The sequence below is a fragment of the Centruroides vittatus genome, unplaced genomic scaffold (assembly GCF_030686945.1).
Source record: "Centruroides vittatus isolate TY-2023 unplaced genomic scaffold, ASM3068694v2 contig_460, whole genome shotgun sequence".
Taxonomy (NCBI): Eukaryota; Metazoa; Arthropoda; class Arachnida; order Scorpiones; family Buthidae; genus Centruroides; species Centruroides vittatus.
This window is the reverse complement of record NW_027122256.1, coordinates 1,679,517-1,696,266: the sequence shown is the minus strand read 5'-3', so window position 1 is coordinate 1,696,266 and position 16,750 is coordinate 1,679,517. Positions and strand designations below refer to the sequence as shown.

Here is a 16,750-nt window from a genome sequence, read left to right as displayed (position 1 = left end):
GAAATCAAATTAAACACGATTGGAATGATAATTAGAATCTTTATAACACCTTTATAATTACAAAAGTCACTTGAGTAGTGTTCTTGGGTGTGTCTCAGATACAATATAAAGACTTTCCATTCTTCATCCAGTTTCAGTCTATTCAACATATTATTTGTTATATTTTCCAAGGTTAATACATTTGTTCCTTTTGTCGCGTATACCCTACGTTCATTTCAACTGTTTGTTGGTTTATAATCCTGGTGAAACACTTCTACTGAGGTGAGTAAATAAATAATTATATGATTAAAAAAGCCCATCAGGAATCTCTTCTAAGAATAATTATTTTTTATAAAAAATTTTTTACAATTAATTTAATGTTTATCTAATCAACAAATATATTTTCTGTTGTTTTTTCTTGGTTATAATTTTTAAATTTATTTTTCCTTTTCTTTAATTATAAGTTTTTATAAAGAAACGAATCCGGAAAATTTTAGTGAAGGCAAAACTTCTTTTCGAGTAATCAGAGAAATATGTACTGTACGCCTAATTAGCATTTAATATAATTGCTATATATCGAAGGGGAAAATATTCAGTTATTTGCAATGTCTTCGAACTTCATCGGATTACTGCCCAGTATAAATCAATATAAAGTGTAAGTTTATATAAAAAATAAATGGAATAGTCTATATCGGGTATACGATAGAAAAAAGTGTGCAAACGACGACCTCTTTCTTGATGAAATGTGATGCATTTAAACGCAATTTCCAATCACGTGTGGTAAAAATTAAAGAGGTAAAACAAGAGATCCACATGCATCACGTCATAGTCCATTGGACCCTGTTGGCCGCTGTATACCTGAAACAGCACGCAAAGCTTATCCGGCTGCTGTACTCCACTGAATTAAATAGAATTTTTTGTCGGCTTATTCGGCATATCAGTTATTTTTTTTATATTTTTATTGGCTCATAAGAAAAACAGTTCTCGCTAATTAAACGCAGCAAAACGTCAAGCATCTGAGAAGCATTTTGAATTCGCATCACACACCGATCTTGTTTTGATCATTTTTAACTTAAATTTCTGAACTTCGAAACTAGAATTTTAATAATTTATTCATTCGGCTTCTAACAATCGTAAATTTAACTTGAAATTTTCTTTTCGTTTAAAAATAATTGTCATTTGTATAATTATATATAGGCTTTAACTCGTATTGAATAATATAAATGTGAATAACATAATTCACAGTGGCTATTAAATAAAATTAATATTTGGGATTAAAATTTCGGATTAAAAATTTAGCTCGGAACGAAAAAAATCTCATATTTAATTGCAGTTTCCGAAGAAAATTTATCTATTGTTATCTCTTAGACCCCTTTCAAGAGCTATAATTATGTGAATATAATTACCAATTGTTAATGATAATTCATCACGCAAAATACTTTTTTACCTGTAGATTTGAAAGAACGAGAGGTAAATTTTCCTTGTTGTATATGGTAAATACGTGCAATTCTGGTGTTATAATCTTAAAATTACGATTAGATTACAAGATATTTTTAAACGAGGCCGTTAAAACCAAAATTTATAAGAAATTTTGAAAACGTTCGTCGAAAAAGAAATTTATTGAAATTATGAGAATTTATGTCAAATAAAAATTTAATACATTTTCATAATATGATATCACTTGATTACGGTCGCATATAATAAATCAACGTAGGATTGATAAAGCAATTAATTTGCATTTCTATCAATGGAAACGTCTTTACTAAATATGCCACCTGTTTGATAGCCGATAGATATTCTTACATAGAAAATAAGGAAGATATACAAGCGAAGAAATTATAGGGTGTAAAAGAGTTTTGACAGAAAATTACAACGCTCCAATGTAACATCTGTTCGGATAATGTGACGTCATAATCTCTTTAGGACATTTGGCACTCGTTTCATTTTTATATTGACCTTTCGCAGGCAAGTAAATCAAACGACTCGTTTGACTAGTTTCTATAAAAAACGGTACTTAGTATATCGCCGATCTTATTTAAAAATATCAAGTTATTAAATTAATAATCAGGAAGGCTAATGTTTCATGATTAATGACGAAAAATCATGCTCGGTTTCAAAATATTTTTTATACTAATTTTCATTCGTAACAAATTTTTGGAAAGAAATTATAGGCAGATGTTTGTTCTTATAATCTCTCAATGTAATAGTCAAATATTTAACGCAAGATATTATGTCTTAATTTGTATATATTTCACCTAATTCAAACTTTGACATTTCCGTAATACGAAAATTTTATATCATTACGTAAATTAGCATTATTGAAAAAAATAATAATAACATAGAGGTAATGTATGGGGAAGAAGAGGAAATTGGTCATCACACTATCGAGTTAGGTTAAGGAACGCCTATACTGTCATTCTGTTACCTATCTCGGGTACAAAATATACGCGTTGAAAGGAAGTTTCTCGTATTTTACCTTCGAGTTAATTACCTCCTTGCGGCACGAAGGAAACACTCCGCCAATTACGTGTGAGAGACAGAGCCGAGGAATGGGTAGGGCCGGTGTGAACCGTCAATATAGCGTGTTGGTGGGATACCAAGGTCAGGTGTTGTATATACGCAGCATCCTAGCTGCTGCTGTTGCTTGTACAACTTTAATTAGAGTTGGTTGTATTTAAGTATTCTCATCACGTATCTTACACGACACAACGGATACCAGTGACATTAGCCTTGAAGCAGACTATGATAGAGGAATAGGCTTTTTTTTTTACCCCGTATATCTTGCTTCCATGCAATTTGGACAGTCGCCATTCGACGTCGGATTCCCACACCAGAAGAAAAAAATAAATAAACTAGAGAAAAGATACATAAAGTAGCATTATACAACTGTAGGATGGAATAATAAATATAAGTATGTATAGCTTAATCGGACCGATGCGAAATACTAAAGAAGATTTATATTACTTAATATGGAATACAATGCAGTAACCGTATAGCATTTAATGGATCATTAACTCTTTCGGCATACCTTGAATTATAACGAGGAATCCTTGTTTAAATGTTCTAATTTTTAATCTTTAATTCTTTTGGTGTTTTAAGATCGAAGAGATCAAACATTCGAAATGTAATTGATCTAGACGATTTTAAAATGGCCTACATTGTACTTGTCAATTTTTATAATTGTTGTGGAGAAAAGAGAAGAGGTTATCTTTAAAGTATATCGTTGATGTATGAACTATTTTATTTTATAATCATGATATAAATATCAATAAGTCATTAATAAAGATATCCGGATGAAAATGTTTTTCGTTAATATTATGCAGTCCGCATCCGAATACTTTTAAACATAGACTACTTTTTTAAATATTAGTTTAGTAAATAATGACCGGAGTTTGCTACAGGCTATTATGTTTATACGAGTTGATGAAATCTTAATTAGTTATACTAGTCTGCCACAGATCTTACTGCTAACAATTCCTGATAACCGTTAGTTCCTAATAATCTGTCAACAAGATCAAGTCAAGTACAAATACATAAGTTACTTTAATTCCCCTCTACTTTTTTCTATACCGTAACTTGAATCGAATGCAGGTTTGTTATTAAGTTAACTTGATATAAAGTATTATGAAATTACCATAAATTAAATTACATAATAAAATTTTAATGCTATTTAATGAAGTTTATGTTTTTCTCATTTCTTATTTATTTAAAAATAGGTTATTAGAATGAAATTACTAAATATGAGATTACGATGATTCACAATTTATTAAAGAAACACGTCTTTATACATGTTTTATTCAATATAATTATTTTTCACATAAAAATAGAATTAAAATCTATCCAGGTGTTACTATAGTTTTCTAACATCTGCCCATAAAAAGGTTGTGATTTATCATCATCTGCCAATCGTCTAGTATTGACCTCAAATAGTCCAAGAAGGCCGATTAAGCCCTCCAGTCTTGAAACGTAATTAACTGGAAGATACGAACAAGTGTTTGGTTAAGTTAAAAGTTGTTTAAATCGATGACAGCTCTAAAATTGATCGGACTCTACAACTATAGTTTATGTATGAATTTTCAAAATTATATAGACCTTTAAAGTTACACAAATCTAAGATAAAAGATAATCTTTTGTTTAGAAAAAATTAGAGTTTAGACTATACGATATATACAATAAATTCACTTAAAATTATATAATTAACTTAATAATTTTATAGACTATTAACTCTAGTTAACACACTAGTTAAAACAGTATGATAGTACGAATTGTATACATTGTTGTATAGTTGTAAAACTATAAGCTATAAAATGATTAATTACACTAATTACTTTTTAAAGGATTAAATTTATGTTTCAAATATGACTTCTGATTTAAAAAAAAAAAATTAAGCGTGTTCTAAAAGTTTTTATACAAATGACTAATTATATTCTATTGACTTAAGGAAACATCAAACTTTCTATAAAGTTTCCTTAATTCAGATATGCTTAATACTTTCTTCCTCTTTTTCTACGTGAAGTTTATTTTAAATTAGTATAATGAATATTTAGATTATAATATCATTGAATTGATGAATGCTTCATATATAAACTATTTTCTAGTTAGAAAAGTGAAAAGAAGATTTATATAATAGTTGTAAAATCACAGTAAGTACAATAAAAGCTTTAGTTTTTAGATTTGATACGTGGCGCAATGCCAAACGTTATTGAGAAATAAAAGACTTATGTAAATGTGATCACGAATATTCTATAATATTGTATTATTGGTTCTTTTCCTCTATGATATAGGCTATATACGTGGTATATAGGCCTATAAGTTATACGTAGCTCTACTATTAATTTCAGAATATAAATTTCAAACAGTTCAAACAGATTCAAAAATTATTTTTATAAGTCTTAATTTCATTATTTAAAGGACAATAAGGCAACAAGAAAACTAAAATTAGGCGTATGGTCATTAGCATTAATGAAATACGTTCTTCAAATTTATGGCTTCGGCTGATTGCTCAACAATTCAATATGAGATAGAACAAATAAAATGTTTATTGATATTGTTTATATTGTTGGAAGATATTTTTTTGAAAAACTTCTTAAATTAATGATATTGAAGTAGGCCTAATTATATAATAGTTATTCGATATCGATTCTCAGTATTCAATAATTAGAAATTGTCCTTCTTTGATGCGAGAAGCTGTCGTACTATACTTATAATAATAGACTCTATTTTATTTATATTTTTACTAAACAAATATGTCTCTCTCGGTATTGGATCTTTGAAATTGCTGCTAAAAGCAATACAAATAGTCTACTCAATACCTGAACTTTTGTCAATGAAATTTTACGCACGATCTGAAGATTTTCGTGATCAATGTAGAATAAAATAAAATTTATTCAGTTACTTAAATTTATAAAATTTTAAAATATAGATTTATAATTTAGGTCTAGGACCTAATTTAGGAACTAAATAGGCCTAATGCTTGGAAATATTTTCGTAATTAATAATCTTATCAATAATTAAAATAATAGCTCATAATAAAGATAAGATTTTGAATTTCAAATTTAAAAAAATGTATAAATAAACTCTAATTAAGTGTAAAAATAATGAATTCAAATTTAGGTCTAAACTGTTTATGAATTTTATTTACCAGTATTTGATATGTGCCGATTATATTTTTATATTTCTTTAATATTTACAGTTCGACAGCCTAGAAATATATCTTCAGGTTAGTTTGATTGCTCTTTTAATCATTCACGAAACAGTTATCAAATAATAAACCTAATTTTAAACTAGAAAAAATCTCTCTCTCTATCTTAACTATATTAATAACTATTTTCTTATTGGATTATGTTAATAAATTGGTAATATTTAAAATTAAAAAGTTTACAGATTAGTTTTATCATATATATAGGCTATATATAGGTCAAAGATTTAGATGCAATCTTATCTTAATAATCTTTGTTAAATTATGTCAAGTTTTAAATTTTATAAAAGCCAGAAAGCTAATAAAAGACTATTTTTCATTACATTAAAAAATTAAAATATCTTTTGTATTAAATGAGTGTTATTTAATTAATTCTATCACGAATTGTATAAGTTGAAAATCGAAATAAATCTCTATAAATTAGACGATAGTTAACAAATTTATTGAAATATGTTAACTATTTAATTTAAATAGTTTTTTTTAACAGTTTTGTAACAGGAAAGATTTTTTTAATCGAAAAATAATAATATCCATAATTGCTCGATGACTTAATGTTAATAAGATAAGAAGCAGAAGAAAAATGCTTAGAATCTATTATGCAATTAAGTTAGATAAAATTTATTCAATAGACTGTCTAATATCTGTTAAATAACCAACATAATATCATTATTTACTGTTATAGAATGAATTAAATATGCTTGAAATGTTTAACAAATGTAAAAACTAGAAAAATACTTAGGCTATCTATAACACCTCTAGTGTTTGTAGAATGATTACAAAATACCTAACAATACTAATCTTCTAGACGACAATAGCTTGTTTTTCAAGTTAGTTATGATAATTATTTATAAATATTATATACAAAAACAAAGATAAGGGCACATATTGATGGATTTGTTTGTACAACTATAAATACTCTGTATTTTATGTTATACAAAATTAATCTTAAAAGCTTCCCACGACTCTTCTATTAAGAATCGTGGAAATGCCTCTAAGATACTAAAGAAATTTAAAATCGTGTTTAATTATTTACGGGTTAAAAGCATTTTAAAATAAATAAGTTTAGTTATACCAATCGTTATTCCGCAGCAGTAAACCTATCTTAACAACTATAACCCGCAGCGATAAGTTGACAAATAGGTCCACTTTATAAAGTTGTTGATCTATGACGTTATATTAGCTTCCAGTTTAAAGAAAATATTAGAACGTATTTCTAATATTAGAGTATTGAAAAAAATCGAAGGCTGTTACAAATACAATGTAAATGAGATTTATTCTGTAGACCTACTTTCGACGCCAACTATAGTCCGATAGCGCAAGGTTAATTTCTATCCAACGTGACATTGCAGTTCTATTGGTATGCTGGTAGAATAACTGTGCAGTTTTTTGGTCTATTACTTCCGGTTAAATTAACATTTCCGGTAGAAGTCCGCGCTTCCGCTTTTCAAAAATATCACCAATTAGAAAAAAATAATAATCTTAACGCTTTAAATATCGGATTCGAAACTTATTTTTTTGAATTGAAAGTCGAGATTTATTGTACCGTATTGTACTGTACATTTATAATAATTAATTTTTCTGGTCGTTTTAACTAATTCGTTTTTATTAAGTTTTTAAATCTTTTATTTATTTGCCGTAAAATCTGCATTATAAATAAGTATTGTACGATCCAAGATAGAAGCGGAAACTGTTACGGATGCACATCAGCTAATAATAAGATTCAAAATACTTTGCACATACATCTTGGGATAGGTATCTGAGCTTATCTATAACCAATAAATGAGCTGAATATGATAAATAATCAATTTTATGTCATGTTAAAATGAAAAATAGAAGAAGAAAAAAAAAACAAGTTTTATGGGTTTTTTCCGATAAGAATACGAATGTTAAAACGTCTTGAGGCTGTCTAAATAACAAGGAATAGGACCTATCAAACAAAGTTTCTTCTACTCACTCAAACTATAAGCTTTTATGTGGTTTCTGTTTTCTAAACACGTGCGTCTGACCTCTCTCGTTCCTGATTGGTCTGACCCGATATATATGGATGTGTTTAGCGCGGAATTTTAATTAGTTTTAAATATCGATCAAGAATAAATTGACCAGTTGCCTTATATGAAATACTAGATTGCATGTCATTAATAGCGAGGAAGAGATACGGGATTAGATTTTCAGCTTCCAACATACGCAGCATGTTACCAGAATTAAACAATGTAAGTGAAAATAACTCAATTATTCATTTTTCCTAAATCGAACAAAATTCCATATTCTTTAAAATGTCTTTATGGAAACTAAATGTATTTTTTAAAAATATTTTTCTCCCCCTCTCTTATTTTATTTTTCTCTTTTTATAAAATTCCTAGAAATGGGTGGCTTTTATTTTAGCTTCAATAGAATAATTTATGGATCGAGGAATAACACGTTACTTACTTATATTTTTCGAGGAAATTGCATGAATATTTAAATTCGTTATAAAGAAATGTCTAAATTTTTCTTGTAAAGAAAATTGATCGAAAGTTTTAACTATAATTTATTAACGTTTTATAGACTCGTTATAAATCTTTATAGGTAAAACTCTTATTCGTTTAACAGATTATAATTTGCGCATGTTCATTTTTACTTCTCTTTATCATTTTTCTGCTATTAAAATGGGATTTGTTTAACAAGAATATAGATTATCACTTTGCCATAATACCTAAATATAATAAAACCAATTGCAGAATCAAGAACGATCAGGAACTCAAACATAGACTAAAAGGTGAGCGGATGTAATTTTTTTTATTATGATTTCTAATTCTGTTGGCCTACAATATATACTGGTATCTTGTAAAAAAAAAGTGGAAAATCTTATTATTTTAATCCCACTCGGGTACATTTATTATAGGCGTAACGTCTTGATTAATTAATGGATCGATAACAAAACTTTAAAATCGTATGTACTGTATTAAAAAATAGAATGTTGGAAAATTATCTAGTGATATAAATTAAACTTGAAATAGAAAAATAACATTTGGAACATTTCGCGAAGAAAACAAATAGTTTACCACTATAATAAGATGTCTATTAGTGGGCAGTAAAACTTTTAAAGTTGCATACTAAGCGAATACTTAGGCTAAGTACCCATGCACTTAAATCTCATTAACTTACTAATAGAAAATTGTCTGCTAATTTTTTTTTCTAATTAACGAAAAAATAAAAAATTAAAATTAAAAATATTTATCAAGGTAAAATAAGAATAATAAGCGGATCTTAAATAATTTACTTTTTAAAGAGAGAAATTGATTAAGATAATATTATGAGAGTACATTATCGTGATAATTAAATTTTACAAACCTTAATTACACTGGGGCTACCAAAAATTTCTCTTTTGTTCGAGAATTTTTCGCGTAACTTTCTAAAGAGATAATCGTTAAATTACTGATTGAAATCTATTTTGAATTTATTATCCGGAACAAAAAACAAATTGATTAAAAAAGTTATTTGATTTTTGTTAAACCAACGTTATATAAATCATTTCTTGATGATAAAAATAACGTTATAATTAATATAATATATTTAATCTCCGAATATGATACAATATTTAAACTTTAATTAAATGAAGGTTAATGTGTTGAGCATTGAGAAAGATGAAAATCTAGTTTACGAGATCGAAAACCAAAATATTGATTAAGCTTATCGCTATTGGATCATCGTATATTCTATAACCTCGACTACCTTTGATGATCGAATATTAATCAATACACCATCCTACAAGTATATAAAATAAAATTTATTAAGTGATAATATAAGGGGTTTGTTTATCTACGAAATAATTAAATTAAAATAAAGATTTCGAAATTTTTAATTTATTATCATCACCTAATATTAGTAATTATTATAATAAACATTTTAATTCAATTGTGTGTTTTAAAAGAGTTTCGAAATGTTTAAATAAGTTAAAGACTAACAAGAAAAACTAATTAGTCACTATGTGAAAATCTATTTATTATATAGTATTTAGAGAAGGCAAAGATGTAAAATATATATATATATATATATATAAAGTTAATTGTTTCTTCTATGGCTATTAATAATTTTTACTAATTCGCAATCAAACTAAGTTATAGCAGGATTGGAATAAAATGACAAATTGGTATCGCTAAAGGAAATAGAAATGTTTAAGATAAGATCGCTTATTGTTAAAACAAGTTAAGGCGAATTAAATATGATGGATTCGGATCCATCTCGACACAAGAGACTCGGATGATTGAATGAAAACATTGGCTTCAAATGATGTCATAATTGTATTGGCTTAGCTATAATTTTATTTCATATGATGTAATGAAATTCGATGGAATTTCATCAATAAATTGAGACTTTAATCAATTTTTCTAAATAGCTTGATAAAAATAAATAAAATGTTTTACTTTATTAATTTTTAAGTAAAAATACGAGAGTAAAATGTTTATATAAATTATTTTATTGAGAGTTTTATAATATACATTTTTTTTTATTAAAATAAATTATAAATGTAATGAATTTATAAGATTTTTATAATAAACTCTGCGTATTATTTTTATTATTATTATTTTTTAAATTGCAAAATAATTAATACTATATTAGTTTAATGCCACTTGATATATCAGTTCTGATTGCAATCTAACCATTTAAATATATACATGTAAGTGTTATTATACAATAATATTTACTAAAATATACTACGATCTACTTATTAATTTCTATTAAATCAGAGGTTATTTTTTAAAAAAATTCTTAATGATAAACATTAAGCTGAATTAATGAAAATATACAGAACATATAACGACTTTATCGGTTAATTTTATCATCAAAACAGAAAAAGTTGGACCTAAATAAGAATCGTGTTATTTAAATCAAACTTTTTTTCGTTTTATTCGTTATTTTGCTTTAGTTAATAGTTTAAATTTAACCTTATCATTCGTAAATAACTATAATAGGTCTTCTATATTACTTTATTTTTTTTTATTAACATAAAAATAAATATATCATAGCCTATATATGCGATTAATATCTCATATAAACTATACAAACAATATAAGTAGGATATAACTTATAGTATACCTATAGGGCTATACTTTATTAAGTTGATTATGTTTTATTTTTGTTTTCAATTGGCACTTCAACTGATTGAAGTAGATTACATATAAAATACTGTAAATATTATCATGTATTCCTCATATAGTTATATTTTCGATGAAATATTACCAAAATGCCATGCTATTTATTTAATAATTTTAATATAACTAAGTTATTTTAATAACTTTAGCTTAACGTAAGATATTAAAGATCAAGTGTAGGGCCTATACTTTTGATAATTTAAGTTAATTTAACAGTTTATTCCAAATCGTTAACGTATGAACAAGCATTAAAAGAAATATTTATTATAATTTAAATTATTAAAAGCGTTGCTTCTTTAGTCAATTCGAAGATTTGCAATTTAATTATTAATCAGTTTTCGAATTAGAGAAATTACATTTCGCATCGTTTATTGACAAGCGTATACATACTTATATATATTTTCTTAAATAAAATTAGATTATAGGCCTATTATTTATTAATTTTAACTATTATAGATAATGTTGCTTAATGTTGCTTTAATATTATATTTTCTTGTTTAAGAATAAATTGTTTCTTGAAAAATTTGATTATTTTAAATATTTTTAATGATACAATGTAGAGAATTTCTCCTTATAAAAGGTAATATATAGGCTATATATATATATATATTCTACATTTAATTAATAAATTTCGGCTTTATTAGAATTCTTTAAATCATTCGGAAAATGATAATTTTCATGTATATAAAAATATATTAAAAAATATTAAATTACTGAATGAATTTTTAACTCGATATTTATCTCTTAAAAATCATTGATAATTTATATTTTTAAAAGAATTTTTTTTTCGTTTATTTTTATTTTTTCTTTGCTAAGAAACGACTATGCAAAGTTGTTTTTGTTTGTGCATCAATTATTCATTTATTTCTTATTCGGTTAGCGAAATAACTTTTTTACATTGATTGAAATCGCTACTTCATTCAGAATTGATGGGAATCTTTCAACAATTATTTATCTTGTATACAGGTCCAGTCTACTGCTTTTATTATTAAAAATTTAGGCCTAATCTAAAAAGTATTTTCCTCAATTTAACCTTTCTTTTTCACAATTTTAATTATTTTCTGATGCAAATGTTATATAGGCCTATTTTTAAATTAGCTTAGAAGAATTTTTATTTTTTATTTTATAATAATTTATTTAATATAAATAAAGATTATAATAGATAACTACGTTTTTATATATTCGAAAATATTTTAAATCATGTTTTAAATTGGTGTAAGAAAATTAATGCTCTAGTTTTCATTTACATTATTCTACCTGGCTTAGGGCCTAATATATATGGACATTTAGAGTAAATTTATTTTATATTTATAGTGGGATTACATTCCAATGAACTTATTTATTTATTAGTAAAACGCAAGAGTCGACGGCCCACGTGTAATTCTGGTAGTTTTTATCCATTTTTAGTAAAAGCATAAGACTGAAGTAAATATAGGATCGAAAGTTAGGAATAGAAGAACTTATATAAATATGTCCCTGAAGGATTGCGTGCACGTCATCCACAACAAAATTTATTTGTCAAGTTTTTGTGACAATTTCTCAAATAACGATGTTTAACATGACACTCGCCAGCGAAGTATTTAAAAGTCGATGGTGTAAATCGGAGAGTAACCCTACGATGGATGCATGTTAATTCCTTACTGACTATTGCCTTGTTGCTAATTATTCTACATGCAGGTATCAAGGACGTTGATCGGGACAACGCCCTGAGTAAGCCTGCAGAAAGAGACGCAGGAACGAGTGGGGGTCGGAGAAGGAAGAAGGGGCTAAATCACAGCAAAGCGAATAACCTGTTCCTGAACCAAACAAATCGAACAAAAGAAGTATATATTGGATATTCGACCGGGGAGGGTCGTCCTTGGTGCCCGTTAGCCCCCACCCCTCGGTACGATAGTTTTTACACGCGTTCATTAGTGCGTTTCGAACCTTTGTCAGTCCATCCCACCTCCTTCTTTTCAATGTCTAGCTAGGAAGTTACCTTCTAAGCTACAGGGCTGACATCTCTATTGTCCCAACTAGTCGTTGCGGTCTCGTGATTTGTTCTAACTCTTGTGGAAACCAGTGCTTTTAATTAAGTCCAAGTTTTTATTCTTTTTTTCTCTTCTCTGTTGGGCCAATTAATATCTGGTAACCTTCTTTCTCAAAAGAGTGTCTAGTTCTTGCTCGCTCGAAGAATAATACTTCCCGTACTTTCGAGTTTTTTCATTACTAGGAAGACATAGTTCTAGTGAATTTGTTGATTTATTTTATCCGTTAGACTAAATGATTTTAATTTTATTAGAAAGTTTTTAATTCCGTATTTCATGCAAATATTAATTTAATAAATTTTACTTTTGACTGTATATATTCACTAATTTCGATTATATTTTAAAAGAAAAGTTAAAATAGTTCTCGAAATTAAAAATATCCTTAAAAAAATGGGAATTTCCCTCCAGGTTTCACATTATATTAATGTCAAATGTTGTTAAATAGAAAACTTAATACTTGTTGATGTGACATTTCCTTTTTTTAATGATATTTTCATTCAAGTAAACCATTCAAACAGTGTTAAACTTGATCAACTTGGCGAGAATTTACGTATTTGATTGACTATCACCCGAGGGTCTTATTGACCTTATGATAACTTATCACTGACAAAGCTATAGAAAAGTTAAATGATTGTTTGAATAATATTTAATTTTATATCCTTTAAACGAATTTAATTATAATAAAAACCATACATTATAGTTATGTAATACAAAATAAAAATTATTTTAATACAATACTTTAAATTATTGAATAAATAACAAAATTACGTGGCTTAAAACTATAGGCTTTATCCGAGTATGCAATTGTGATAAAGTAAAAATAATTTTTATAATTATTATTCATTCGAATATTAAAATTACGTTTCAAATATAAGCGTATAATAAAGTATATTTTATATTAAAATTTATGTGTCTATTTTTATATTCAAAGCAAGTATAAACTGTCAATCACATCAATCGTCTTTTCATTTTAGAAGGCAAACTATTAAATCGTTGAGCAGCGTTAAGAATTATAATTGACTTTCTGAAGAGTCTGTCACATTCTATTAACTGAAGATATAATTTAAGACGAGAAGAAAAACCTTCTTCCATTTGTCAACAAGACTACATACATCAAGCAAAACTGTCGTTGGGTGCACTTGGGTCACTTCCTATGTTCAACCTCCCCACGATGCAACATTTGTCACATTCTGTATTTTGTACCCATAAATCAACCTTGTACTTTTCAACTACTCTATTTTTTATTTATTCCTTCGTTTCGTTTTAGTTTTTTTTTTCAGTTATTTTACAATTTTTATTTATTTATTTTTTGTTTGTGAGCATAAATTTTAGTTTACACATACATAAGTATACCTTGTATATATATTTATTTACAATAAATATACATATATATTTTACCAAATAAATAACTCACATTTCATAACTTTTCAGCTACTATTAAACTAAATTTAGTTTCTGTTTGCTTTAAAAATATTTTAAGGGCATTATCTGTCGATTCAAATAAGTGATTGGTGACAAGTTTCGTGCAAACGTGACTCTTTGATTTAGTCTACATGCTTCATTAGAGAACATTTAATTAAGATGTATTTAACTTGATAAATGATATTCCGAAATAATGAGTTAATTTCTTTGATATTGATATATTTTATGTTAAAACTTTCTTATTCGATGTTAAGTAAATTCATTTAGAGTTTTGTTATATAAAAATATTTATAGAATTTTTTTTTAGATACAGCACGACTTTTAAGCAAAAATTATAGAGTCTATTGGCTCAAATTAAAAGATAATTTTCTTTTAAATAATCTATTGTTTTGAATACTATTTAAAAAATTATTATAACAAAAAATAATTAGGCCTACGTTTTTCAACTGTTTGTTAGTGCTTATTAAATATCATTCAAACTTAATTAAAATAATGAAAAGATCTTAATGAAGTGAAATCTATATAAGCCTATTATATAAATTTTTAAATGTTTTAATTAATTTTAGCAATAGACTTAGTTCTGATTTTATTAAATACGAAATTATGAATATTACATGTAATATATTTTGCTTAATAGAAAAACATACTGTACGTAATATCAAATATAAACCTATTCCTATCTAAATTTATTTATAAAATTATCAATAATTATAAAATTTGTTTGTGACTAAATTTTGATTAATTTTCACTAAATGAAAGTAAAAATCGGAAGAAACGTAACAAAGGTTGTGAACTTAATAAATTTAAATCTGTTATAACATTTGAGGGCATAGTTACTTCCTGTAGGTCTATATATATTATGCGTAAATACGCGTATTATATCTATTATAACTCAAACTATTTTAAATTTATAACTTTATTTTCTGAATCAATTTAAAAAGTTTATTATTGGATACAAATTTAATTTATTTTGTTATTATTATTATTATTATTTAGTATTATAAATATATGTTTTTTTTTAATAATGAAAAGTTATATAAGCATTCGAATACCCCTAATATAGACATATAGATCATATTCTATTTATATAACTTATGTAGGTTGCAGTATTGTATATGTTACATGTTAGAAATGTCTCATAAAAATTAATAAACATCAGAGAAACATTAGAAATATACAAAAATATTTTAAAAATTTTAAAGTAATGTAGAATATACTTTTTATTTAAATATCTTTACGGATTCATCATTAAAATCATTACTTGGTTATTAATATAATGTTAATAGCGTTTTTATAATGAATTTAATTATATTCATTTCATAAACTTGTACGAAATTATTTTTTGAATTAACTACTAAATTTGTTTAATAATTATTTTTAATAATTTCCATTTATATTTTAGGAAAAAAATGTTAAAAAGTTTTTTTTTAATAAGAAATAGTATTTTCAATATAGACTATCTAATTCCTGTGTATTGTATCATTAAAATAATAATAACCATGTACCCTGAGTTCTTTATTGTTGTAATCGCGTTTAGATCTGATAAAAACTCATTGAACTTCATAAGAATGCAAAAAAACCCAACCTCTTGCAGAAACAATGGTGGATCGCATTGTGCAGTGTTAAGGACAACACGACACCTAACAATAGAATTTTTTTTTTAATCGCCTGCACATAATGGTGACTTGATTATAAAATTGTATTGTACAGATAATTGGTGTATTTATTTATTTACATATCGCCACTACTAGGCCTATGCTCTTATCTTTTGAATTGATTGGATAAACATTAAGTTGATTGATATAATCCATAACTTAAACCTGCCACTTGGTTTCTTTGCATTGCAATCAACCGATAGCTATGAAAATAAATACTATCACCGAATAATTCTTAATGAGTTATTTAATTTGGTGCAAATTTCCCATTTTTTCGGGATTACTTAGACGGTGATTATAAAATTGAATAATTTAACCGATTAAATAATGCTGGTAGACATAGTAAGCCTTTTGACAATTATTACCTTAATTCTCTTAGACAAGCCCCTTTATTCTATTGAATGCGATACAGCAGTAGGTCTATTGTTGAAACTAAAATCCCAATCAATCATCTCCCTACTTCCTTTACCGAGGCCACCCATTTTCTAAGCCGGTATTTTTATTCCGAGATGACGGAAGTAAAGTTCCAGTACCCAATGGTGGCTAATTTTACTTCACTCGCACTATTTACCTGATTTTCTGTGACCTGATCTAGCAGGTGTTTTTACCTATCACTTCGTAAGGACCTACCCGACCAATGAAAGCGATACTCTATCCTGTCAGCTTTCATCCAAATTATTGTTTATCTACATCTTCTCTCAACTTCATCGTGCAACTAGTTTAAATTATATTTTTAAACAATAAAAGGAAAACGATGATACGTAATCTTGACCTTAAACTTAGCTATTATATTATGATAATAATTTAAATGCGTATAAGACATCGATATTTTAACAT

General features: G+C 26.4%; 1 long non-coding RNA gene across 1 annotated transcript in view; it reads left to right on the top strand.

Annotated features, from left to right (window-relative positions):
* The window catches only part of LOC136977533 (uncharacterized), a 29,482-nt gene extending 15,414 nt beyond the window's left edge, over nucleotides 1-14,068 (top strand). Inside the window, exon 3 of the long non-coding RNA XR_010881104.1 lies at nucleotides 13,811-14,068. This is a non-coding gene — a long non-coding RNA (uncharacterized lncRNA). The remainder of the gene's footprint in view (nucleotides 1-13,810) is intronic.
* The last annotated feature ends 2,682 nt before the right edge of the window (nucleotides 14,069-16,750 follow it).